Genomic DNA, 25,522 nt, shown 5'->3' with positions numbered 1-25,522 from the left:
CCACGGGGCAGGTGGAGCTGCTGCACCGTTCTGGCAGCACAGCACAGGAACACTGAGCCCTGGGGCTCCCAGTTCACCTTCTATCAGCAACGCACTCACCAACAGTTTGCCGATCCACACACCCAAAACAAAAACCTCCCAACACCAGCAAACCCTGTGCCAGATGGAGCCAAGAGGCAACCCTGAAGCACATACGCAAACAGGGGGAAGAGGACAGAGGAGAGAGCAGTGCTCCTTCACTTCCCTTCCACCACGGGTACAGATCACACAACCATTCCAGTTGGAAAAGGGCTCTCAGCCCAACCTCAACCCACCCCACCATGCCCACTGCCCACATCCCCCAGAGCCACACGTATGCATTTCATGAACACCTCCAGGGACGGTGACACTCCCACCTCCCTGGGAGCTGTGCCAGTGCCTGACCACTTTTTCTGATAATTGCTCCTAACATCCAATCTGAACCTCCCCTGGTGCAACTTCAGGCCATTACTCCTCGTCCTATTGCTGTCATCCAGCAGAAGAGGCCAACCCCAGCTCACCACAACCTCTTTGCAGGCAGCTGCAGAGCGATGAGGTCTCCCCTGAGCCTCCTCTCCTCCACACTGAACAACCCCAGTTCCCTCAGCCGCTCCCCATCAGACCCGTGCTGCAGACCATCACAGCTTTGTTGCCTTTCTCTGGACACACTCCAGGTCTCAGCGTCCTTCTTGCAGCGAGGGGCCCAACACTGAGCACAGCACTCCCCGCAGCTGTGTACGAGGGGAGGTCACCTCCTGCTGGCTGCACTAGTGCCGGGATGGCACTGCCCTTCTTGGGTACCTGGGCACAATGCTGGCTCGTGGTCAGAAGGCCAAATCTATGTGCTGGAAGGAAAGGGGCTGCTGGAATATGCTCGTGGCCACAGAAACTTCAAGCACAACTCATGGCCACAGAGCTGCAGTTCACAGCTGAAGAAACCTCACAGCGTGGCAGTGAGCAGCAGGGCGGTCCTTGCATCTCAGCAAGACGTCCTTTCCAACTCGGGATATTCTTCAGCTCTCTGAATGAAGCCACCAGCCCGCACAGGGCCTCGGCTATTACTACAATCCCACACACGGCACCAGCAAAGCCACCTCTGAAGGTGGCACCCGCCGAGCTCCCGGCGCTGCAGGAACGAATCCGGAGAGCAGCAGAGCAGTGGGATTGCAGGAGGGGGAAGCAGCGCTCAGGTGGCCATCGGCCAAAGCACCGAGCGGGAGCAAAACTTTCTCCAGCACAGATCTGCACGGGACCCGCACTCCGAGCTGCGCACACCCGCACCCTGCACCCGTGCACGCCGGACAGACGCATCTCACGTGCATTTACACACACACAGCACAAGCACACCCGCGTACACAACGCGCACACTCACACGGCACTCCGCGCACCGGACCCACGGGGGGGGCCGCTCACCCACAAACTCCGGACCCGCGGAGCCGCTCTCCGCACGGCGCTCACCTGCGGGCGGAGGAACCGAACCTCCACCGTCGCCACCGCCGCTCTCGGTTCGCGTTTCCCCGCCCGGCACCGGACAGCGCTCACCGCCCGCCCCGCGCAGCCCTGACGTCAGGGGGAGGGGCTGCAGGAGCGGGGCCCGGAGAAGGGGGGGCTGGGGGGGCTTGCACGATGAGTGTGTGCTGTGGGATCCTTGGTGCGCGATGGTGGCGCGGAGGTGCTGGAGACCCTCGTGCAAGAGGCAGTTCTCGCGTAAAACGGGTGTGGAAGTGTGTTGTGGGAACCTCTCGTGCAAAGGGCAGCCCTCGTGCAAGGGTGTTCATGGTGCAAAATGAGTGTGCAAATGGGCTGTGGGAACCCCTCGTGTGAGAAATCCTCGTGTAAGGGGTGCTCATCGTGCAAAAACAGGTGTGCAAATGGGTTCTGGGAAGCTCTCGTGCAAGGGTGTTCATCGTGCAAAATGAGCGTGCACATGGGTTGTGGGAACCTCTCGTGCAAAGGGCGTTCCTCGTGTGAAATGAGTGTGCAAATGTGTTGTGGAATCCACAACGAATGTAAGGGGCAGTCCTTGTGCAAGGGGTACTCATTGAGCAAAATGGGTTGTGGGCACCTCTCGTGCAATGGGTGGTCATGCAAAATGGGTGTGCAAATGTGTTGTGGGAACCCCTTGTGCAAGAAGTCCTCATGCAGGGAGTGCTCTTTGTGCAAAATGGGTGTACAAATGGCTCTTGGGAACACCTGTACAAGGGGCTGCCCTCTTGCCAGAGGTGCTCCTTGTGCAAAACAGGTGTGCAAATGGGTTGTGAGAATCATTTGTGCAAGGAGCCATCCACACCACTTGCAAAACGGGTGTGCAAATGGGTCGTGGGAAGCCCTTGTGCTAGGGAGGACGTTGTGCAAACTGGTGTGCACTGGAGGTATGGGAGCTCCTTGTGCAAGGGGTAGGGCACCTGCATGATGCAAAAGTGCAAAGAGGGCATGCATAGAGGGTGAGGGGACCTCTTGTGCAAGGGGCAGTCCTCGTGCAAAGCAAGCATGCGTGCAAGGACTTTTTGACTGAGCCCTCATCCAGTGGGGTGAGACCCAGGGGATTGAATACAAGGATTCGAAGGAGGAGGGTGGCACTGCACCTGGAGTCACGGTGCTGCAGTCTGGATTTCTGCACCAGGCCAAGGATGGGAGGAAAATCCAACCTTCATTTTTAATAAAGCAGCAAGTTGTGTCACCGCCTGCTTTTTTTCTCTCCTTAATGGAGCATTTCCACCGAGGCTTTCTGGAGTTAAGTACAGCTCAGGATTCCGAGCTGACATGGCTCCAGCCTCGAGGCAGGGAGCCAAAGCCTGAACAGGGCGGGCTAACCGAGTGCTCACTGCCAGCACTGCCAACACTGGGCCTTGTCTGGCTCCAGAGGGGGCTGTGCTGGGGAACGGTGATGTTTGGAGGGAAAAGCAATGGGTTTGGGAAGATTGCAGCATGCTGTTGGGTGGATGCAGTGTTGGGTGGATGCAGTGTTGGGTGGATGCAGTGTGGGGACAGATGCAATTCGCAGCAAAGCAGTGGTGGCTGCTGAAACCACTGTGGGCAGCTTGGTTGAAACACTGCAGAAGCAGGGAGAGCAAAGCCTTGGAGCAGAAGAGGTCAGAGCAGGGAGTGAGGCCCTCCTTCTGCTCACCCTTGTTTTATTCCTTGGGCAGGACCAGGGCCCTGCTTGTTGCAATGAGTAAATTTCCTCTTCCTGGACTTGGCTCCTCCTGCACTTCGCGCTTCCAGGACGCGTTTCGGCAGTGAACCCAGCGAGCTGCAAAACCACTTCAAAGTGACCTCAGGAGCTCATTTCTCTTGCCTGGCTTTGAGAGGCCGGGGTTTATCAATGCACAGCTCCCCAGAGCTGGACAGCCCGGTTCTCTGGTTGCAGGAGGGCAGTTTGATCTCTCTTGCTGGTGGGAACCTTTCAGCGGGCACCTGCAGGGTCTCACAGTTGCTGTGTTTCACACCATTTATCACCCTGCTTTTCAGCCGCTCCTTAAGCAAGTCAGTCTGTGTCAGGGGTAGATCACACTGTCCTCTTCAGTCCCCAAAAGCCTGAATTTACCCATTCTGTGTCCCTTCCAAGCCCTCCATTCACTTGCATTCATTTAAGTGATTTCCTGAATAGCTGAATTATTTGTGAACCCTGAGAAGTGGCTGTGAGGACCTCTGGATCATCTCAGGCCGGAGATAAAAGATGCCTCTGGGAGCAAAAGTGCTCATTCAGAAGAGCTGGATTCTGGGATGGGGGAGGTGGACGTGCATCACTCAGCAGCCCCGTGATCTTTCTGTGGTAAGCCCTCATCTCCAGGCAGCAAAAGTGTTTGTCAGTCTTCAACACACTTGGAACTGTCTGCTTACATGAAAACGGGCGATTCATGCAGATTAGATGCTGCCCATCCCCTCTCTGAGGATGCACTGCCGGTGGAGAAAGTCCAGCTGAGCCTTATGTTTGCTCTAAACCCACGCTCTTATGGTTTAAAACCATCACCCCTTGTTCTACTCCTACACCCCGTGGCAAAGAGTTCCCCCCAGCTTTTCTCCACATGGGCTCACTCCTCAAGCCTGTCCGAATACCAAAACCTGAGAAGCACCATTTATCACTGGTGTCTACCTGGACACCAAGCTGTTGACTGCAACCCTCTGAGTGCAACCATGCAGCCAATTCTTTATCCACCAAGTGGTCCATCCACCAAATCCAGATCTCTCCAATTTAGAGACAAGGATGTTGTGTAGAACAGTGTGGAAAGCTTTGTATGAGTCCAGGTAGATGCCATCAGTTGCTCTTCTCTCATCTACCAACACAGTATCCCCAAGCATAGAATCATAGAACCATGGACTTGTGGAACCACAGAATCACAGAATCACAGAATGGATTGGATTGGAAGGGACCTTAAAGCCCTGCCGGTTCCAACCCCTACCCTGGGCAGGGTTGCCATCCACTAGATCAGATTGCCCAATGCCCCATCCAGCCTGGGCATTCATCCAGCTGGGGTCCAGCCTTGGCACACTGGAGCTCCCTGCCTGGTGGTGGAGCACCTTTAGAAATGTGCCACTCACACTTCCTCCATCAGGGAGTGGTAGTGATGAGCAATTAGACCCGAACAGGATGCCCTAATGAGCTCAGGCTTTTATATTGGGCTGGAGATAATCTAGGAGGAATTCCATGCTTAAAGTTCAGATAAGACTTTCTCTATCCTTTTGCCCACGTTTTTCCTCCTCGAGCACATACACAAAACCTGGCAAACTGGGACATTGTCTCATTTATTCTGGCTAAACAGTGCACAGAAGAGCTGATCCAGGATGGCACCCCCATGACTCAGATAGGAGAGCACATCTGCCTCTTTTGGGAAGAGAAGGGCTCACCTTTGCTCAATTGCTGCCTTTGAAATTGCAGATAGGGGTTGAACCCCTCAGTGCCAGCAGAAGCTGGGCTGGAAATCCCTGGCAGAAGGAAGCTCCTGGAGGGAAGCGGTGGCTTGCTGCCCCAGTGCCACCAATACCTTGCAGAGGGGAGGGCATGCTGAGCGCTCACCAATTCAAGCTCCAAGCTCACCATACAATCCTGGCTCCTGCTACCACCCCATCTGCAACATCCTGTTGCTCTGCATTGGAGCGTGTTGGAGAGAGCGTGTTTTCCATTATTTGTGAATGTTGATAGTTGTCCAGCAAACCACACTGCCTGTGCAATGCTATCGATTGCTTTCTGGAGCTGTGCAAGGGAGTGCTTTGCTTCCAAGCTATGCCTTATAGTGCTCTGTTAGTGCTGCAAGTCCAGCAGCTTCCCTGGGGTGGGCTCTTCCAGGCCAATCACTCCCTTGCTGCAAATTAAAGACACACTGATGAGTGATGGCGTAGGTAAGCAGTAGGAAGCCTTGGCAGCTGGCAGATTCAGATGTCCTTCTTGGGTCGTGCTGTAGCAAAATGGATCTTCTCCTATGGCCATGGGAGACAGGCTGTTGCTAGCTGCCAGGTGAGCAGGGCTTCTTGACTTTTGGTGAAGGGGGTGAGGTGAGCTCCAGAAATCCCCAACACAGTGTGTGCTTACAGGGGTCCGAATGCTGTTCAGTCAGGGGACTCTGATTTACACCTGGTACAAACTCAATGAATGATTCAGATGAGATTTATTTTGTATGTATGACTTTCCTGCAGGCTTGATCTCATTCCAAAAACAATTACCCACCAACGTGTGCCCCTGTCTTAGTAAATGTGGGAGGGAAGCATGGGGGGCTCATAGGCATGCATTTTTCTGGCTTCCTGCTCCCCTTCCCAGTGCTTGGCCCGTGTTTGTAGAGTGAAGTTGAACACCCAACCAGGTAGTGATCGCTTCCTACAAACAACAGAGCTTATTTTTTTAAGCTGTGTGAGGAAGCATGCAAAGCAAATGACAGGGCTTCCCGTGTGCCTTTAAATCCTTTGGCTGCTGGGATGAATGAACAACAGAAAGCAAAGAGGTGGGAGATAAGGGAGGCCCAGCTTTTGTGCCGCAGGCGCTCCCCAACCTCTGCTGTGCAAACCCTTTGGTGTTAATCACCCATTTCCAGCAAGCAGCACGCTTTTCCTTGTCAGATTTCCTCATCCTTCCACTCTGAGCCAGGCAATCCCTTGTAATTCCTGTTCATTGCCCCAGACCCAACTGGCCGAACCCATTGGTAAGGCCAAACCCGATGGCGAGGTGGCAACCCCCAAGTTAATGCCGTGGTTTCCCATGCAGACTTTCTCCTCCTCCCTGAGTCCAACTGCACAAAACAAAAGAGTTTTTGTTTGTGATGGATATTCTGCTGGCAACAGAATGACGGAAGCTGCAAAAAAAGCCAGGGTTCAGTGACAGCTCTATCTACAGCTAACCACCGAGGCGTGTCTGCTTTATCATCTTTAGGGAAGAAGTGTCCAGCTAATGGGGAATCCCTGCTTTACAGCTAAGCAGGACTTCAGGATGCCCTTCTGTGTCCCTTGGAGGCTCAAAGCCAGCCTTTCTCCTTTCTACCTAATTCCCCCTGTACATCTAAAGAGCATCGCATCTTCTCTGGGTCAGAGACTTGGGGAGCAACATGTTGTCATCTACTCGTTTGCAATCCCTGCTACACCTTTTCTACCTCTCACGTAATAGCACAATAAAGCAGGTGCCTGTTTCAGCCTCATTGAACCAGAGTGGTGCACAGTAATTTCACATCTTCGGTGGCAGGCAGCCTCATCTAGGATGTTTGCTGAGCTGCTGTATTAATCAATATGGTTAATTGAAACGGTGATTGCACCGACTTGTGCTAGGAACAGCTGTTTCCCATCATCAGCTCCAATAAATGTGATGATCTGCCAGATCTTCTGCCCACAGTCATTTCCACCTCAGTGCAAGCAGTGTGACAGCCAGCTAGCTTCAACGGCTCATGTCACCCTTTCCAGCCCCGTGAGCCCCAGCTGCCTCTGAATAAGCTCTGGCCTGAAGGCTGGCTGTTGTGTTCACCTGTCTCTCCTATAAGAATTCAGATTTGAACTCAAGGAAAGAAGGCAGCTGATACAAACCTGAAGGAAACATCATTTTCTGCAAATCCATCCCAGGGAAACCAGGTGCAAGTCTCCTTATGCTGGATAAAAGCAGAGGATAAAACTGTGAACCCCTTTGGCTCCCTGCTATCTGCCTATCAGAGGGCTTAGGTGTCAAGAGATACAGGAGAAATGGCAGTCCCAGGCCTTCAGATGTGCTTGCAAAGAGGAGTGAGGAACTGGCATAGAAATTCAGGAGAGATCAGGCCCATAAATCACAAGGTAACGAGAGCAAGACCTGTCCAAGCACCTGCCCACTTAGCAGTGTCACAGCAGCTGTCAGGGACACATGAGGATGATTTATGGCTGCCTTCTCTTTCCAAAGCTAACGCTGGGTGCAATAGCTGCAAATCCCTGAGGCATCCCCCAGCTTCTCACCCTCCTGTTCCTACCTGCAGCCCTGGGTCCTCTCTATCAGGCAGCATCCAGCCCACGACAGTTAGCACTTTGTCTCAAGCCAAAACCTTCACGATCACTTTACCACAGCTGTGTTGCACTGTCCCCATCTAGCACAGCAACACAATTTGCCATCTTGACCGTATTTCAGGGTACGTGGCTGCTTACCCAACAGGAGACGCTGGAGATCTGATTTTGCATTGTATAGCATCTCCTGGATGTCAGAGGTGCACAGATACTCTGTGCTGTAATTAACAGTTAATTAGCAATTAATGCAAATCCATCAAAAGATGTTTTCTCCTACCATCTCCAAGGCAAGGATGCAGGGTCCCTCCCCTGGGAGGTGCAAACACGTGCAAACCTCTCTTGCCTGTGCAGGACATCCTCTGTTCCCATACCCCAAGGACACTGCAGTGGTAGCCAGGTCAGATAGTGCTTGGCACTGGTCACTGCCACCAGGCAGGGCCATGTCCTTGGGGTTATCACACACTAACAAGAGCAAAGGGTAACATGATGAATTAGACCATTGCAAAACGATGCTAAATGTCAGATGCACACCAAATGCCAGGTGCTCCTCGGCAGAGCTCTCCACACTTTGCCCAGCGTACAGCACTCCTAACAAAGCTTGTCTTGTGCAAGCCCTGCCTGGATGAGATTTAAGCCACAGAGATAACTGCTCAGTTGTTTCTCACTTGGACCTCAGTACCTCCTCTTGCATGGTAAAACACACTTCCTTTCTGTACCACCGGATTTGCTTTTCAATGCTTCATTATGTTTCAAGGTCACGGCATATCAAGCAGTTTGGTTGACTGCTCTGGAAAGAAATGAAGTCACAAGAATTTTTTGTTTAATAAATGCGAGCGCCAAGCCTGAATTGCTTTCTTGTAAGCATGAAAAAGAGAACAGGAAGCACTCAGGTTTACATTTTTCTTTCTTCCTTGTTTTATGAGTCCACAATTTGCACTTCTTTCCTAAGGCGAAGCAGTGCCAGGGTCTCAGGCATCCCGGGTTGATCCTGGGAGTTACTAAAGCAGACAGCTATGATGCAGATGGGATGTGCTGGTTGCATCCCAAAGAGTATCCTGAAGACAGCGTGTGGTCCCCCTATGGCAGGACCCTTCCTGCATTCCCTGTGTGCCCTCCTGGCATGGCACAGGAGCAGCAGGCTGGAGGAGGAGGCCTTTGAGTGCAATGCTGCTCCGTTTGAAGTCAGCGGTGAATTTCCCACTGGCTTTAGCCCAGGGTTTTGCAAACGTGTTGGAGGCCACGTTAAGGACTTATCTGGAGCCTGTCTGATGGCGTCTCGTTCCTAGATTGTTTGCAGTATTAATTAGGGCTGCAAGCCCACTGCGTTTTCCAGCTCTGTGGCTCCAATTTGCCACGCTGGAAGGAGCTGGGATGTGAAATTCCCTGGTGCCACACAAATGAAACAGGTTCTGCATTATTTTTGCCTCTGACAACGCTCATCCCTTTACTCAGACCTGTCTCAAGTGATGCTGCAGCATCCCATTAATCAAAAAGCATCTTTCAAAGCAGCTTTTAATGGGAAGAAGCATTTCATGGAGAGCAGAACCCTTTCCCATAGCCGTGCCGTTTGTGTCGAGTCTCAGCTGCAAAGCAAGACAACCAAGCAGCAAATTTGAGGCAGACCTCCTGACAGCAGCTGAGGGCGAGCACTTCTTAGGCACTGGCATCTCCCAGGAGCCAGGAGCCTGGTAGCCCAGGGACCACATTCCCCAAATACACCTGCCAACCTGTTTGCAGCTTTCCAGGTGGGATGTTTGTGCAAATGCATTTCCCTCCACAAATCTCACTGACTTGGCTTTCACAGCTTGCTTCTATTCAACCTCCACAACCTTTCAATACTCCTATAATCCCACAGCCTGGTTCCTACAGAAGGTGAGGACCAAGCTGGCTGGCAGGCTGCTGTCCTCCCTGAGGAGCCTCCAGGCTAATGCCAATCAAATCCAACACAAGTGTGGCAATTCCAAGGATAAGTCTATCCTGGCAACAATTTATATCAAATGGCATCTGTCTTGAGAAGACAGATCCCACAAATGCCTCAGTAAGGAAAAATGCAAGGAAAAAAATGCAAGAGAAGCTCATGCCTTATTAAACATCAGAAAGCCCACACAGAGAGAGACACAAAAGTCCCTAATGTGAGAAAAGCATCTGTCTGGCCTTGTAGTCAACCTCGGATGCTGCAGGACTGGAGGTACCTTTCCTGTGCTCATCCAGCCAGCAAGAGTGCAATGCTCACCTTTGCCACTGGCGGTGGAAATGCATCATCCCTGGCATCTCCCTTCCTAATATCAAGTGGATCTCATTCTGTTGCCCAATCAGTACCTGTGGTGAGAAATTCCTGAGGCTGCCAGCATCTGAAATAAATTCTCTCCTGTGACACAAGTGAAATACAGAGTGGGGATAAAAGCCCCAAATCCATCGCCGAATGAGTTTTTTGAGACTTTGAGAGATAGAACGAGCAAGTAAACAAGGCAGGATGTTCCCCTGTGCACACCAGAGCGTCTCAAATGCAGTGGAAAACACAATCAATAATTGAGTGAGAAGGCAAGGCGTGCTGAGCTTTCACAAAGCACAGCCTGAGCATCCAGTATTTATTTTCAGGCCTTAAATAATGCATCTGAAAATGCTTCTAACTGGATATATTAAGGCAAACAAATTTATGTCATGAAAAGTTAATGGACGAGAGCATCTCCGAAGGAAAACCCACAGTCACAAATATACCCCTCAGCTCATTGGTTGGTCCTGTTCCTCCTCTTAAGTTAGGGGACAGGTCTTAATTTCTAATTACGGAATCATTCGCTATCAATTAGCCTGTATAAGTGGATTTCACTTTGCTGCTCTGCTCCTGAAGTTAAATCACTTAAGCCCCCACATTTCCTCCTTGCTGCTGTACATACAGCTGCCAGCAAAGCGGTGCAGTGCCAGGGGACGTGGGCCCATCCTGCTTCTGCCACCAGTTTTCTTTTTATTCCTACCAAATTGATTCGCCTGGGTTAGCCTTCTCAGCAGACACATAACAGAGCAGCAGCTACCATCGGCAGAAAGAAGAGGTAGAAGACAAACATAGAACCACTTATATCCTTGTTGTCTGCGGTCCCTTATGGAGTGGAAATGAGCTCCATACCTTGTGTGCTGGTCATGGGCACCTCAGAGGGGCCACGGTGCTCTGTCAAGCTAAGGAGAGTATAAGCAGAAGATTTCAGGTTGGATATTAGGAACAATTTCTTCTCCAGAAGAGCAGTGCTGCAGTGGCACAGCTAGCAAGGAGTGCTGGGGTCACCGTCCCTGGAGGTGTTCCATAACTGTGGGGATGTGGCACTGAGGGATGTGGGCATGGTGGGCATAGTGGTGTGGGTTGGGGTTAGACTTGGGAATCTGAGAGGTTTTTTCCAACCTTTATGAATCTATGACTCTGAGATGAAGGGAACAAGGCAGAGGGCATGCACTGTGGTGCCAGCAGCCAGCCCTGGTGACACAGCTTTGATCCTGGAAGACATGAGTCCCATCATGCCGCACCAAGTGGCCTCACCTGCATGGGGCCAATGTCCCCATCCCAGCTGCTGCCCACTGGACATCCCCATGCTGTCCAAGAGCCTTGGGAACAGGCAGCTCAGCATGAGCTGCTGCTGCTGCGCCAGGTTTCTCATTACACAACTCAACAGATAAGATAAGAAAGGTTCATAACCTCTCATCACAGGACCAGATTTCTCATCTCCAGCAAGGCATTCCTGTCTCTGATGTTTATTTGCTGTAATATCACACATCCAGCAGTAGATGAATTGCCTCCACTGGGATTTCAAGTCAGTCAGATCGGAGGAAATTGGTTTTGATGGCTTTGTGATAGAAATATCTCGAGACAAACTCACCCCCGGGGTCAGCAGAGACGCTGCGGGGCTGGATTTGGTGCTGGCTGGCCAAATACAAATCAGTAATGAAAAGCCTGGAAGCAGAATAACTTGGATGCAGAACTGTTCTCAGCAGAAAGGGGTGCTTTTGTCCACGGCACCCTCAGGAGCCCAGAGAGTAATGCAGGGAACAGAAGGACAGACAGGCTGGCTGTAAGCACATGGGGCTGCATGGGGCCACTGTCCCTCCTCCAGAGCTTCAAATGGCACAGAAACACAGCCTGAAAAACCATAAGCAAAAGGCAGCCATGCTCCAAATGCTTCTGTGCAACCAGCAGCAGTAACTTTGTCGGAGTCATTTCTTCCTGGGTTTGGAGGAGGGAGGGCTGCAGAAACAATGATGCTCTTTTTATGCCACACAGTCCTCAGTTCAAAGGGCTCTCACCTCCCCGAGAGCACGTTCCCCATTCCTATCTGGTCAGAGCAGCTCTCTTGCTGGGACAAATAGGAAAGCAAAGAGCACTGAACAGCTTTGATCATAGCTCTTAACACACAGGGCTGTGCCTTGCTCTTGGGCAGTGAAGGCAGCATTGCAGTGGTTGGAGCAGGGAGTTGGGGGAGGCACAGCGTGGCAGCAGTAAGGAAGAGCCCGACTGCCCCACAGCACAGTACCCCATCACTGTAATGGAGATGGGAGGTATGGGCAGAAAACCATGCTGGCTGCAGTGGTTTCATACCCATGGGCATCTTGGCTGTGCCATGCTGCACTCTTATCATCCTTCCTCTGAAGGACAAGAGTAGAAAACATGGTGAAATGAGGGTAAGGACAGCGAGATCGATCACCAGTTGTCATCACTGGCAAACCAGGTGTGGCACAGGTGGTAGCTGGCACTGCTGCCCAGAGCTGTAGAGCCCCATCCCTGGAGGTGCTCAGAGCAAGGCTGGATGGGGCCCTCTGCAACCTGAGCTGGTGGGGGCAACCCTATACATGACAGAGGTTGGGACTTGGATGGGCTTTAAGGTACCTTCCAACCCAAATCATTTTATAATTCTGTGATTCTACATGCCCAAATACTTGCTTTGGCTTGATGGCCCCGTCTTCATGCCTCACAAAAGCCACAGCTGAGCAGGAAAAGAGGTGCCGTGCCTGCAAGATGCATTCATTATTCAGCAGGAGGTACTTAAAGGAATTAAAAATGTGCACTAAAACATTTGGTTTCTCTGCAGATGGCTCTGCTGACTGAACAGAGGCAGATGGTCCTTTTTGGGCATAGCAGGATGTGAAAAAGGTTAGGTAGGACTGAAGCAGTGATGTGAAAAGCCCGTGTCCACCGTGCCTGTATATCCCACCTGAGGTGCTTAACTTTGCACTGCGCTGTTGAAAAAGCTGACGTGGCTGTTGTGGCAGCTGTGATGAAAATAGGTTATCACAAGTGTTTCTACAGTACAATCTTATTTTGGAAGAAAAACACCACTTTAAAAGTATATCAGGAGTTATGTCCCAGTGTCATCAAACTTCTGAAAAGAATAAATATGGTAGGAAAACTGTTACACTCTATTCTTTTTCTCCTTTTCAAGGCTAAATTGCATTCCCAGTTTTTGCCATCCATAATTCATCCATGCAGACTTCATTGAAATTTCTAGTAAATCATTTGTAACGCCTGAGGCTCACCAGTTTGCATACAGATCAGTGGCATGATTTGTTTCACTATTATGCTATTTGTTTGTTTTAGACTGCTTGAAAAGTCAAGTCTGACCTACTTTAAATCCAGAACAGAAAATGGTTAATGGTCAGGGGAGGCTTAGACCTGAACCATTTTGTAATTATTAAAGGCTCGTGGGCTTTCTGAATATGCCCATTAAAACACATATAAATGGTTATTGGTTATATAAATGTTATATATATTTGTATAAATTGGACCTCAACCAGCAAGTCCAACAGCTCTGGGACAGGTTGGACCACAGATCTAGACCAGATCTGCTGGTGAACTTGCCCAGCTCCATAAAGGAGCTATGACCCTCCATGGAGAGGAAGGAATGGGATGTTCCCTTCAAGACCTGGCAAATATCATGAGGTGCCTTCAGGTCACCTTATCAGGTATGGACCGATGGCTTTCAAACCATTTGCCTTTGCTCAGCTCTATAAAAAAAAAAAAAAAAAAAACAAAAAACAATTTAGCTCTCTATTTTACACCCCTGTTTGAGCAGCATTTTCATTAATCCCAAGGTTTTGTAGAATGGTCTCAAGAGACAGCTGCCAGAGCTGTCAAACTCAAAACGTCCCCTTAGCAATAAGCAGCCTCCCTCCTGCTATAGCATCTGCTGCACCAGCCATTGCCGAGCAGCAACTTAAGGTCATCTGGGGGCAATTACATATTTTAAAGCATAGATTCAATCACCTCTCCTGATTAGTGGCATGCTTCATGGAGTTCTGAAGTAATCTGACATCAGTGCTCACGTCACTATCCACTACCCATAAAACTACTGGCTGTTGATCAAATCTGTTATCTCATTTACCATCTGAGTGCATTAAACTCCACAGATTTTTACCCAAAGCACTCCTCTGTAAGGGCTGTGTGTTTTCACTCACCACATTGGTTGCGTGGCCTGAGGAGCCTCACTTGCCACCACTTTGAAAACTCAGCAGCGATTTGATCTGCTGGCAAATCTGCAGTCGTCCTTTTCATGGCGAGGAATGCCTTATCCTTGCAGTGTTCATGCAGTGTTTCCATCAAGCTGCATGCTGTTACTGAGACTTCCCTCTTCTTGTCTTGCTTCTGCAGCTACTGCAAAGCTCCAGCATATCACCCATGCTCTCCCAGTCTTTCAGAAGACACTGGACCCAAAAAACTCAGCTTACTTTACAACATATGGGGAAAGACATCATGAGGCAGCTGTAACTTGGAACAATCTCAACAGCTGGCATTTGTCAGTAGAAGTAAGTAATGTCCGAGGACAACTGAGCACAGGTCTTATTCATTTATTTACCTTACACCCCTCTATTAAAAAGAAACCTTATGGGATGACCAGCCCATGTGCAGGAGCCAGGCTAAGAGGGCCCAGCATGCAGGGTGCATACCTCCAGCAGAGCTCATCACCAGGCAGCTGCCCTGCTCTGCTATGATGAAGTGCTCCCACACCAGACAGACTTTCCTAAAGCTGCTTTAAATCTCTTAGAATTGCAAATCTCATTTACGCCCTGTTTACCCCCTTGCAGAGTATTTACCAGTGGAAGGATGCATTTACTCCAACCTGGACCTCATCATGTGGTTGCTTCTCCAGAATAAGCCTCATTCCTCCAGCACAGCGTAACGTCATCTCACAGACAGGGAATTGTAGCATGGAGCAAGAAGTCTGCACTGGAGCAAAGACTTGAATCTCATCCTCCTACAACTGAACCCAGTGCTGTGTTACTTTCTGTGCTCACTGTCAGGTCCCAGAGATCACAGGGAGCCTGTAATTCTCAGCTGCAATTTGGTACCTTCAGTCATTTCACCCCAAATGCTTTCACACAACACCTCTGAGCAACATGGCAGATGGAGGCCAACTCCATCCTGGAGGACAACAGTTGCTGTCTGTGACCTGAGCACAGTGATGATGAGGAGACAAGCTAAAGGTGATTATCCCACAGGCTGAGGTTTGGGAAAGGATATAATTGCTGCATTCCTGCTGTCTTTGTGGTGTGATGAGAGCTGCCATCTTCCCTTTCTGCTATGGCAGCGCTTATTCCAACGAGGACCAAATGTCTTCCCAACAGACTGAAGGGCAATTTTCAGTTGGTAAACATTCACTTTTCTCCTGGTGGTCCTGGAAATGGCATGCATTCATTGCTCAATGTGAGTGGGCGGCCAGAGGAATGCAGAAGAAATTGCAGTGGGGACCTGGGATCAAGAAAACTCATTCATTCTTGGCCACCGTACAACCATGCAATCTGGACACTTTTTGGTACAATTTAATCTAATCTGGTTTGGATCTGATACTGACAAAGTGGGAGGGGAAGATCATAAACAGCTGTTTTTCCAACTTCATTTTTTGACTTTGGTTTGATTTCTCAGGGCAGGTCTTGCGCGTATGACCTTGAGGGGAGGAACAAGAAGGCTGTTCCAAGGCGTTGCATGAATTTGTACCAAACATAAATTGAGCCTCAAAGTTTAGGTGAATCTGCCCTAATGACAGAAAGCTCCTTCCCCCAGAGTGGAGAGGTTCTACATTGGCTTGATGAACAGCAAGATTTTCACCTTGCTGTGAGAGAAGGCACAGAGGTGCTTTCCCACCCCCAGAAAACCACCCAGCTGTCATGATCTAAATGGGGGGATGAAGGATGAAGTGGGACAGGGAAGCCAAATTCTTCTTGCTGCAGGAAGGACAAAAACCTCCCAAACAGCAAACACCCCAAGGAGCCACAGTATAGCTTTGAGGAGAGACTGAAAGGAGGGGCACATTCACGCTATTTCCCCTCCCTCAGCATCCCTCCATTGACTTTCGGTCCATGCCTGCATTCCCTGGATACCACAGGCTCATTAGCCTGCTGAAACCTTAAATACCTAAAGCAAACTAGAGCCAGAACAAACACAAAGACCCACTTGGGATCTTTTCCTACATGTCAGGGAAGGAAAGAAGGCAGCGATCTGTTGTTTTGTCCTTGCCAAGAAGCCCTTTCCTTCAGATTTGAGGTGGCACACCTCCTGCAGGGAGCATACTGCTACAGAAGGAGATGCCCCCTATGCCCTGAGACAGCAGGGGCTGGAAGGGAGGGCATGAGGAACAAGAGGTCTTGCCACGCTGAATGCAGTGTTCCTCAGGCTACACGAACTGGATAAGGATGGAGCAGACTCAATGCAAATGATGAACAGAGCCAACAGCAGTTATCTTAACTATTCCTTCTCGGCAGCTCCCTTTTATAATGCTAATATCCTGTGGAAAAATAGTGCCAAGAAATTGCTTGCATTCCACCCTGCAACAACAAACCCACAAGAGACAACCCGGCTGACCCCGTGCATTTACCCCCAGCCTCCTTTCATGCTGTGGCTTCTGCTGCACGCATTCTCTTCCCCAGCAAGTCAGCCCATCGTCCCAACTCACCTCCAGCTTGCAGTTGCTTTGTGAAACGCAGCACCAGACACCTATTAGACACACTTCTGTCCTCTTTTCCCACCACATATCCGAGCTCCCTCTAGCATGACTTCTTGAAAGGAAAAAGGATTTGGTGGATTTTCTCATCAAACGTTGCCCCTGTAGGGTGCAGGTCCGATGCAGGGGGAGGTAATGGCCTAGGACAGCTTAGGTTACCCCCGGCCCAGATGCTGGAGAAGGAAGGGAGTAAGGCAGCCCTTTTGCAGGCACCCCGCCTGGGGGCTTCCAGCCTCCATCCAGGAGCCTTAAGCTATCTCTGATCATTAGCTGAAGCTAAAGTTCCTTCCTGGTGAGCAATTAGCTCTAATTAACAATTAGAGGGCTTCTATTGTATTCTAGCAAACTGGTGGGATGAGAGCCACTAATCGCTGTGCTTAGGCAGCAGCAACCCAGAATGTTACAGCCCTGGGGCTGAACCTGTGTGTTTTTGAGTCCTGCCAAATTCCTTCTGGTCCACGATTCCTTTCTCCAATTAGGGTCCAGACACAGAACAAGACAAGGGGCTACAGTGAAAGCTCCCTCTAAATACCTCTACATTTTTGAGTGCAGCCATTCCTAGGCCTGCAACTTGCTCTAAATTCATATAAGCAAATTTCCACGTGAGGGGCACTCGCAAGCCAAACACATGAGAATGGTGAGATACTTTGCACACAGGTTGGCATGATAGCTGTGATGGAGAGGCAGGGGAAAAAAACAAGTCCCACTGAGTCGGTGTTCCAGAATAAATCTGAAAATAGCAGTTTAGATGAGAACATAAAACAGAATTAAAACACTTTCATGTTGCTTAGGCACTTCATTCCAAGGAAGATGTCCATTGACAGAACGTGGCAGGGTGCGCTGTGTTTATCAGCCCCTCGATTTACTTTGGCACCGGAGCCATAAACAAGAACAGAACAGCATTGAGTCTGTGAAGTCTAGCAGAAGTCTCTTGGCTTTGGAGGGATTCTGTAAATATTAAGACAGACGCTATCTTAAAAGGCTCGATGCCTTTGATTACGTTCCTGTGCTTAGCTTCCTCCACTTATTTTTGTCTCATCGTCTCTAATGTCAAACTGTTCTACACGTAGGGAGGGCCGTGAATTGAAACAGCAGAGCAAGTTTCTTCTGATGGAGCCTGAACTCCAGCAGAGAAATTGGCAGTTAGGTTGGGAGTGGTAATTCCAGCCACTGGCTCTAAAGAGAGGGGTTTTTTTTTTCTGTTGGAAAAACTTCTGTGGCTGTTTTGTGACCAAGGTCATGGGTAAGGAAAGGTCTGGGTGGTAAGATAATCTCTTTTAACCCAGAAAACCGCCCCCTCCCAAAAACCTCTGCAAACCCCAAAAGTCAACGTTTTAGACACGTAGGGTCTTCACAGTATCAGCCTCGTTATTAGGAGGCTAGATGACAACACTGGCGTGAGTCCATGGTGGGTGTATGACACGTGGGCTGGATGAAGAAAGGCACGTAGGTTGGTAGGGTGTAGAACCTGTTGGTTAGGAGGAGGTAGGAACCATAGGTTGAGTTGAATGCAACCTGAGGGGCTACAGGTTGGGACAATGTTGTTGCTTTGGCTCTGGCCAGCTCAACGACACTCATTTTGGAGATCCTGTCCTCTGCTGCAGCCTCCATGAGCTCAGATCTGGCTTACAGCCCCTGTCCCACAGGCCTCCAAATGGACACTGGATTGGCCCGTGTGTTCCCAAGAAGAAAGCTCCCCTCCCTCTCCATCCTCTTGTAGTGTCTTGAGCCATCACAGCTTATCAGATCCTACTGCTCCTTGGGCTGAGGTCTGTTACAGGGCCCTAATCACGTTCCCCTCCAGGATCATGGCAAAGTTCCCACCCATTTCAATGGGAACAAGAACCCAGCCATTGTCTGACACCTTTGATATTTTCTGTGACTAAAAAGAGCTATTTTTGTATGAGGAAGGTCAAAACGAGAGCAAGCTCATGGGAGGAGGATGAACAACTTCAAAGCCCACAGAGCCATGTCGACAAAGCCAAAGCAGCCAAGCAAACTCCCTTTAAACAGCATCCTGAAAGCTGTTTTTACGGTGTAACGATCTTTCTAGAAGAAGGTTTCATGAACTCTCTGGAGTGCATCAATTACTTGGAAGTCATTTGGTCTCCTCACTTTAGTTGGCTGCCAAGCTGATACGCATTGTCTAGATGGTTTGGGACATACATCTCATCTGGTGTTTTAGCAGAGAGAACATCCCTTATAACTATTAACTCTGTAGTTAGGATGTCAGCTTGACTTAGTATTATTTACTTTGTCCAAGAAACAATCATTAGGAACATAAACGCGACTGAAGCATCACAAACAATCTCTTGCTGCGTTTGCTGTTGGCATCTTGCATGCAGCATGCTGCCAATCTGAGATATCAAAAGAAGCCAGCAAGTCATGATTGTAGAGGAAAAAGAATCTGTTGCTTTTGTTATTTTGTAAGAGAGATGTCAAAGAAATTTTCCCTGTGGTTTATCTACCAACTGCAAATCGCTGTGACCTTATATTTCTCCAGAGACCAAGCATCTTCCTTGAGTAAAAGTACTGTGAGTACTTGTTCAGTATACAAAGGGAGCAGACAACCTTACTGCCCACAAGTCACAGTCTAGACATGACACAGGAGATGTGGTCTGCTTGGGCTTTGGTTCTGTTAAGAAAGTAGAAAATGAAGGCTATAGATTCCATTAAATAATAGCATTCATTTTTTCTGCTGTGTTTTAAGTTTGGGCTGAAGAATGAGAACATTTTTACTTAAGGGCACTTGCAATTTTCTGGTTTGGCTCTCTTTCCACTACGTTAATACTCGTACTGGTTGCTAGACAGACAAAAACCTCCCAGACACTTTCAATTTTAGCTTGGTTTAGCTAAGACCCCATTTTTCCATTTGAATTAAAGCTTCTCGAGCTTTACTTGTTGTGCTTTCACCTACCAGCTTCTTCAGAACTAAACTCTGCTTGGGTGCCCCCCTTCTGCCTGCTGTCAGAAGCAAGCAGCAGAGAAATGCAACACAGCACATACATGACCCAAGGAGCAGAGCATCACCCATAGGTTGTCTTCCCCCACTCCAGCACCCTGCACATCTCCTGCCCCAGTTTCACCGCTTGCACTCAGACGTGCCTCTTTCTATCTGTGAAACAGTTTTCACCAGCAAAGCAATAAATTCAGGCATTCTCAGATGTATCTCCCTTCTCTTGGTTACCCAGCTCAGCTTTGGAAATACTGATTGCTGAACATTTCCCTCCGAATTCATTCCTTGGAAAAGAATTCCCTCCGAGTAGTAAAGATGGGCTGCCAAGGAAGTCAAGTGAAGACCTCGTGGTGCCTTCTGCAGCTCTCCAAAGGGCTGCCTGCTGCTCTGTGTCCCACTAAGGGCAGCATCTGGGTCTTCCTGGAGCAAGCATTGGTCATACAGTGGTATTCACTTGGTGGTGCCCCCAGTGGCTTGCTGATGGCAGAGCTGGTACCAGGCTTTATAACAAGCCAGAGCTAACACAGAGCCTTCATAAATCTAGTATCTGCAGTAGGTAACAGGAGAAGACAGATGGGAGTCATTTATGATTACCTTTCCTCTCACCCAGGCTTCTTTTGTTATCCACCCTTCTCACATGCCTCTCTCAAACTCCGTATGAAAATGCAGCTGGTGGAATAAGGCAGTCTTCTGCATGACCTCCTGCAGTGCAATAGCACTGGGATGCTATTTTCAGAGATGCTATTTTCATGTGGAGGCCAAGAGGCACTGGGCACAAACTGGAGCACAGGAGGTTGCCTCTGCCCATCAGGCAGCACTCCTGGAAACACGCAAACATGACAGCTACAGGATACCTGGAAGCTGCTAAAACTTGGGGGCAGAAGCTGACCCTCAGCCATGAAAGCCTATCTCCAGCAGCTCAGAGTCCAAACCCACAAGATGAATGCTGATCTGGCCCAGGGGCTGTGCAGTGTAAATGATGTGGTAGGAGCTGACAGAAGCATGGGCCCAAAAGCAGCAGCCAACAGTCACATGGAGCACCTTAGAAGCCCCAGGAAGATTTTCTGTACTGATGCAGGGTTTGAGGCCTCACTTTCCCCTTGTAATACCCCTGCAGACTTGCTTAGTGCTGTTTACTCCAATAGGAACAACTCACATTCTTCAGTGATTTGCAGAGCTGGGCCATGTGTTAGTTTCCTGAAAGATTCACATATTTGGCAAGGGAGGTTTAGAAGTAATTTCTTTTTTATTGCATTCTTTTTTGCTTATCCTTTACTCTGCTAATAAGTGAGTACATTCCATAAGCTTGATGTCACTTAAGGGAAAAGGAACGAAGGTAGGAAATGAAAACACAATAGAAAGCAGAGCCTAGGCAGAAGTATTGCTAGCTGCCTCATTTCTTGGCCAGTTTTCCAAATGCCAGGCTCCTTCAGGATTATCCAAAACATAATTCAAGCAAATGTCTTTCAATTACACAGCTCCTGAGCAGCTAATGGATCTCATTCACCTGAGGTCACAGCAAGCAAAAAGTGAAGCTATTACTTAATAACAAATAATAGGACCTTTTAGGAGACACAAATGCTCCATTTAATAAGTAGGGATGAGGAGATGGCATCAGCCCTTGGTTCCAGCAGCATTCTGGTACTTCTAACTTCAAATCCACAGCAAGGTCTTCATTACTGAGAAAAATAATTAAGCTTTTGGACATGGATTCAACAGTACATTCAAGTATATGCCTACATTTAAGCCTGTATTGGCTATAAGCTATCCTAAAATTAATAAGAGGTGAAGGCTTAATTACGTTCCTGAATCAGGGGGTTCTGGTGTGGAGAACTTCAGTGTTAAATGTCAGCACGAAGGCAGATTCCTATGGCTGGCTACAAATCGCTTGGATTTATAATCACTTTATATCCTGGAAACGCTGACAGCTTTAAATATAGCACCGTGGCTGTGATAAATTGTTGGCATTTTTTTCTGGTTAGCCTTTTGTAACTAAATTTAAGGTATCCATTTCAGCATGATCCAATTATGGAAGCATAAACGGAACGGCTCCCCATGCAAGAGGCCACATCTATTTTTGTCCAGGAAGCTTAAGTCTGCATTTTTGAGCTCGTGATTTATGTCAGGCTTTAAATTAATAATAAGGCATCTCTCCACAGGCAAATATTTGTACTGCAAGATTCGTTCGGCACAGACCCAGCAGCCAGCCAAAGCTTTCTGAATAATGAAGATTCAGTAACAATGACAGCATAGCCACTATTTCAAACATCATCCGCTCTTGAGCAATCGCTGCCAGCTCTGAGAGTCTGAAATTAATAGCATAACAACGAGCTGTTGAACCCCAAAAGATGAATTCCTCGGAACAAAACCAGCTACCACCTCCACTGGCACTGCTGTGGGCATCTTTCCACACGTTTCCAGGGACAAAAAGCAGAGTCCTCCCCTCTGGGAGCTCAAGCAGGCAGCTGAGCATGCACAAACATGAGCACACATACAGGCCCCAAGGGAGGTGCAAAGCTGGAAGGCATAAATCCTCACCATGCTGTGTCTTACAAGGAGCACGAGCCTGGAGACACAGCAGGGACAGGATCAAGGCCCACATTTCCACTGATTTATTGTGCACTCTCTCATGCATCAATCAGTAGAAAGTACACTTATTTGCTATGTGCTTTGAGATCTGCTGATGGCAGAAGCAATGTCAGAGTCACACACTGTTGTCACAACCCAAATCCAAGAGAGCTTCTGCAGTTAGCCTTATTCAGAGCAGCACATCCTGTAGATAAGGATTTGTCTGTTTATGTATCTGGGACCATTGCAGCTTGAGCTTATGTGTGGAAATGCACCTTCAGCTTTCTTCCTCTAAAGGCAGTGATAGTTCCAAACAAGCAGCACCAAACAGAAAGCATCTCAAGAAAGCTTGAGGAGTTACATCTTAAACAGAGAGCAAAACTACATGCCAGGTGACCCACAATGAAGAATAAAACCAACTGAGCACCAATTTTTTCAAGGAAATTGAGATCAAAACCAGTTACATTTCACATAGGCTTATCTCAGAAGGTCAAGTCCAAATAATTTTGCGACTGATAAGTAATTCAGTGCCACTGGAAGGCATACCTGAGCTGCTCAGTAGGTCTGGATAGGGAACAGGAGCTTTGGAGAAACATAGGCCTTTGGAGAAAAACGTATGGTCACCTTACACGACATCTGAACAGATGGCAAAGCTGCTCAAGGCAGGGACAGAGATCAGAAGATTAAAAGGCACAACTTTCACTGAATGACCTGCCTGATTAAACGAGCCCCAGACAAAAGAAACAGCTCCCACATGCTCATCCCATTGCACCAAGGTTTGCCAACCACCCACATTACTCAAGGTTGGCCTGAGATGGAGAGCAGAAGTGCACTCTGACAAACAGCACCCCTTAGCAGGGTCTGTTGCAAGAAGACAAGGAGAAATGTTTTCAAATTAGAAGAGGGGAGATTTAGACTGGATATAAAAAAAAGGTTTTATATGATAAGGGTAATGAAGCACTGGCACTGATAGCCCAAAGAGGTGGTAGATGCCCTGGAGACCGGCTGGATAGGGTCTGAGCACCTGATGGAGCTGTGGGTGCCCCATTCATCACAGGGGCATTGGATCAGATGGCCTTTGAGGGTCCCTTCCAACCCTCAAAGGATTCTGTGACTCAATTAAGAAGCATGCTCGTAGCCACCTGCTGTGCTCTTTAGGATCTGTGCAGAGACAGCAATGTCTGAAAGCATGCTTTTGGACCAGAAAGCATGAGGGAAAGGGGCACTCCCAAATAAAGGAGCTGAGAGCAGGAAGGAGCCATGCTATGACCACATCAGACCCAAGCCAACGTTCACCTTAAGTCCACCCAGGCACAGGGTGAAGGTTTCAGGCAAGCACATGGGAATGCCAAAAACATAGCAATTGGAACAACGCTCCAGCCAGCAGCTTTGATCACAACTACAACGAAGTTCTGCTCATATCTCCTTAAAACAGATCTCCACACCCCATAGACCGTTGGCAACACTACAGGAGTATTGAGGTGTTATATGGGAGAAGCAGAGAAGACACTGGATACAGGCCATGCTGTGTTTGCAGCTGTGATGAGGGACATAATTTGGCTGACAGTGTGTTGGGGGTGATTGCTTGTCCACATTCTGAAACGTGCCTGCTTTATTCTTGTGGATAAGCAGCCTTGTCCCTTTGTGTGCTGGTGCAGGTGTGTGTAACCAGATACAGTGTGCAGATCAGCTGCTTCTTTTTCAATAACTCTCACCTATGTTCATACAGCTCCCACAACAATGTGTTTCTGATCCTCACCACCTTGGTGCCCCCAAGACCTTCACAGAACCATAGCATGACTTGAGTTGGAACGGACCTAAAGCTCACCTGCTATGGGCACAGACGCCTCTCACAGACCAGGCTGTCCTGATGTTCTCTGTGTTAGATAAGTTTCCAAACTCAATTCCTGCAGAGATCAGTCAGGAGAACCATGGCCAAACCAGCACTAGCACTGGGAGGTGAGGCTGGAAGCCACACAATGCTGCTGAGGTTTGAACTGGGATGCTGCAGCACCGTCTGCCCTGCTGCATCAGACTTTGCACACCTTGAAATCATCACCTGGAGGAAAGAAAAAAAAAAAGGCTAAAACATATCACATCTTGGCAATAGCTCTGTTTGTCATTGAGACAGCAGGATTAATGATCCCGCCTGATCTGAGAGCTGCATGGCAAAGGCCAGCATAGAATAGCAAGATACAGCAGAAGTATGGTGAGGTATATAACATGGCCAGACAGAAAAAACTGGCAGGAAACAGCATCCTGATGATGTTCAGGGCAGAGTTTGGATCTTATGTGCTAAATACAGCAGAAGGCCAAATGAGGCTAAGAACTTACACTAAACAGAAACCACCTGGATACCAGACATGCTGATTTAACTTTCATGGTTCTATTTCATTTCACTGATACCAGCCCCAGCTTCCCATCAATGGCAGACATTCTTATGAATAACAAAGGTAACAATGCTTTTAATTACATCTGGAAGTTCCTCTCCATTGCCATAGAATCACAGAACCATAGAATATCTCGAGTTGGAAGGGACCCATGAGGATCATCAAATCAAGCTCCTGGCTCCACACAGCACTACCCAAAAATCATGGAAGAATTTATCTGCTTTATTTCTGATTCTCCTGATTATTTTTTTTTCATGGAACCACCAGTGCCCTTTAACCCTCAAGCTGCACAGGGCCAAATCACTGGTTGGAACTTGGGGTCCTGGTGCAAGCTGCTGCTGGAAGGAGCTGTAAATTATTACCTCACAGCCCAAGTATTGCATGGAAGAAGATGGCAGAATGACCCTCAGGTATTCCCAGTTTGCCCTATCAATTAGATATAACTCATTCCACATTCCTTACTGCTTATCAGAATCATTAATGCAGCAGAGCCCATGGATCTTGCAACAACATTGCTCCCTGTTGGAGACAGCCCTCCATCTACTCACCCACAACAGTACGGTTATCCTCTGTTTTTCACATCTCCTACCTCCTCTGCTACACTCATTTCTCACCCTCCCTGGTGACAAACCCACATCCAGGATGGTTCATATCAAGGTCAAAACCAGCTGACAGACTTGAAAAGATGGGCAGGCATTTGCTGCAAGACAGCCTGATGCTAGTGGGGACAGATGACAATAGCAATTTGATTTTTTCACATCAGAGACCAAAACATAGCTTCTTTCCTAGGTATTCCTATTTGAGGGTAATGCTGATGATGCTTCCCATCTCCTGCTCATTAGCTCAGAGTTTCAGAGGGTTCAGTGGCAGCAATTAGAGACCAGTTCATTCGGTGGTGTTACCCTTACTTCTTTGTGAAATGTCATGTTAAACAGCTAAGTGCCCTGCTCTCCTTTCCTTCAGGATGAACGGAGGGTTTCTCGCCTCTACTCAGAGGCTGAATGCAGCAGGGCTGAAAGGATACACCCAGACAAGCTACAAACTTTGCAAGACTGATATTAAAAAGTAAAGACAGAGATACCTCGAGGCTCCAAAGAGCCCACAGCTCGCTCACCCTAGAACACAGGCAACACTGGTGTAGAGTCCTACTCTGATTTGCAAAAAGCTGATTT

The 25,522-nt window shown here is 48.6% G+C and overlaps 1 protein-coding gene across 2 annotated transcripts in view; it reads right to left on the bottom strand.

Moving 5' to 3' along the window:
• Positions 1 to 23,809, bottom strand: part of SH3BP4 (SH3 domain binding protein 4) — a 55,143-nt gene extending 31,334 nt beyond the window's left edge. Inside the window, exon 1 of one of the 2 annotated variants that reach the window (XM_052675435.1) lies at positions 23,789 to 23,809. The gene's annotated coding sequence lies outside the window, so the exon portion shown is untranslated. Of the gene's footprint in view, positions 1 to 1,476; positions 1,585 to 23,788 lie in introns of those variants that run through there. The other variant, XM_052675433.1, reaches the window with a different exon arrangement.
• Between the last annotated feature and the right edge of the window lie 1,713 nt (positions 23,810 to 25,522).

The sequence above is a fragment of the Tympanuchus pallidicinctus genome, unplaced genomic scaffold (genome assembly GCF_026119805.1).
Source record: "Tympanuchus pallidicinctus isolate F22 unplaced genomic scaffold, pur_lepc_1.0 scaffold15, whole genome shotgun sequence".
In the NCBI taxonomy this organism is placed as follows: Eukaryota; Metazoa; Chordata; class Aves; order Galliformes; family Phasianidae; genus Tympanuchus; species Tympanuchus pallidicinctus.
This window is presented reverse-complemented; position numbering and strand designations above follow the sequence as displayed.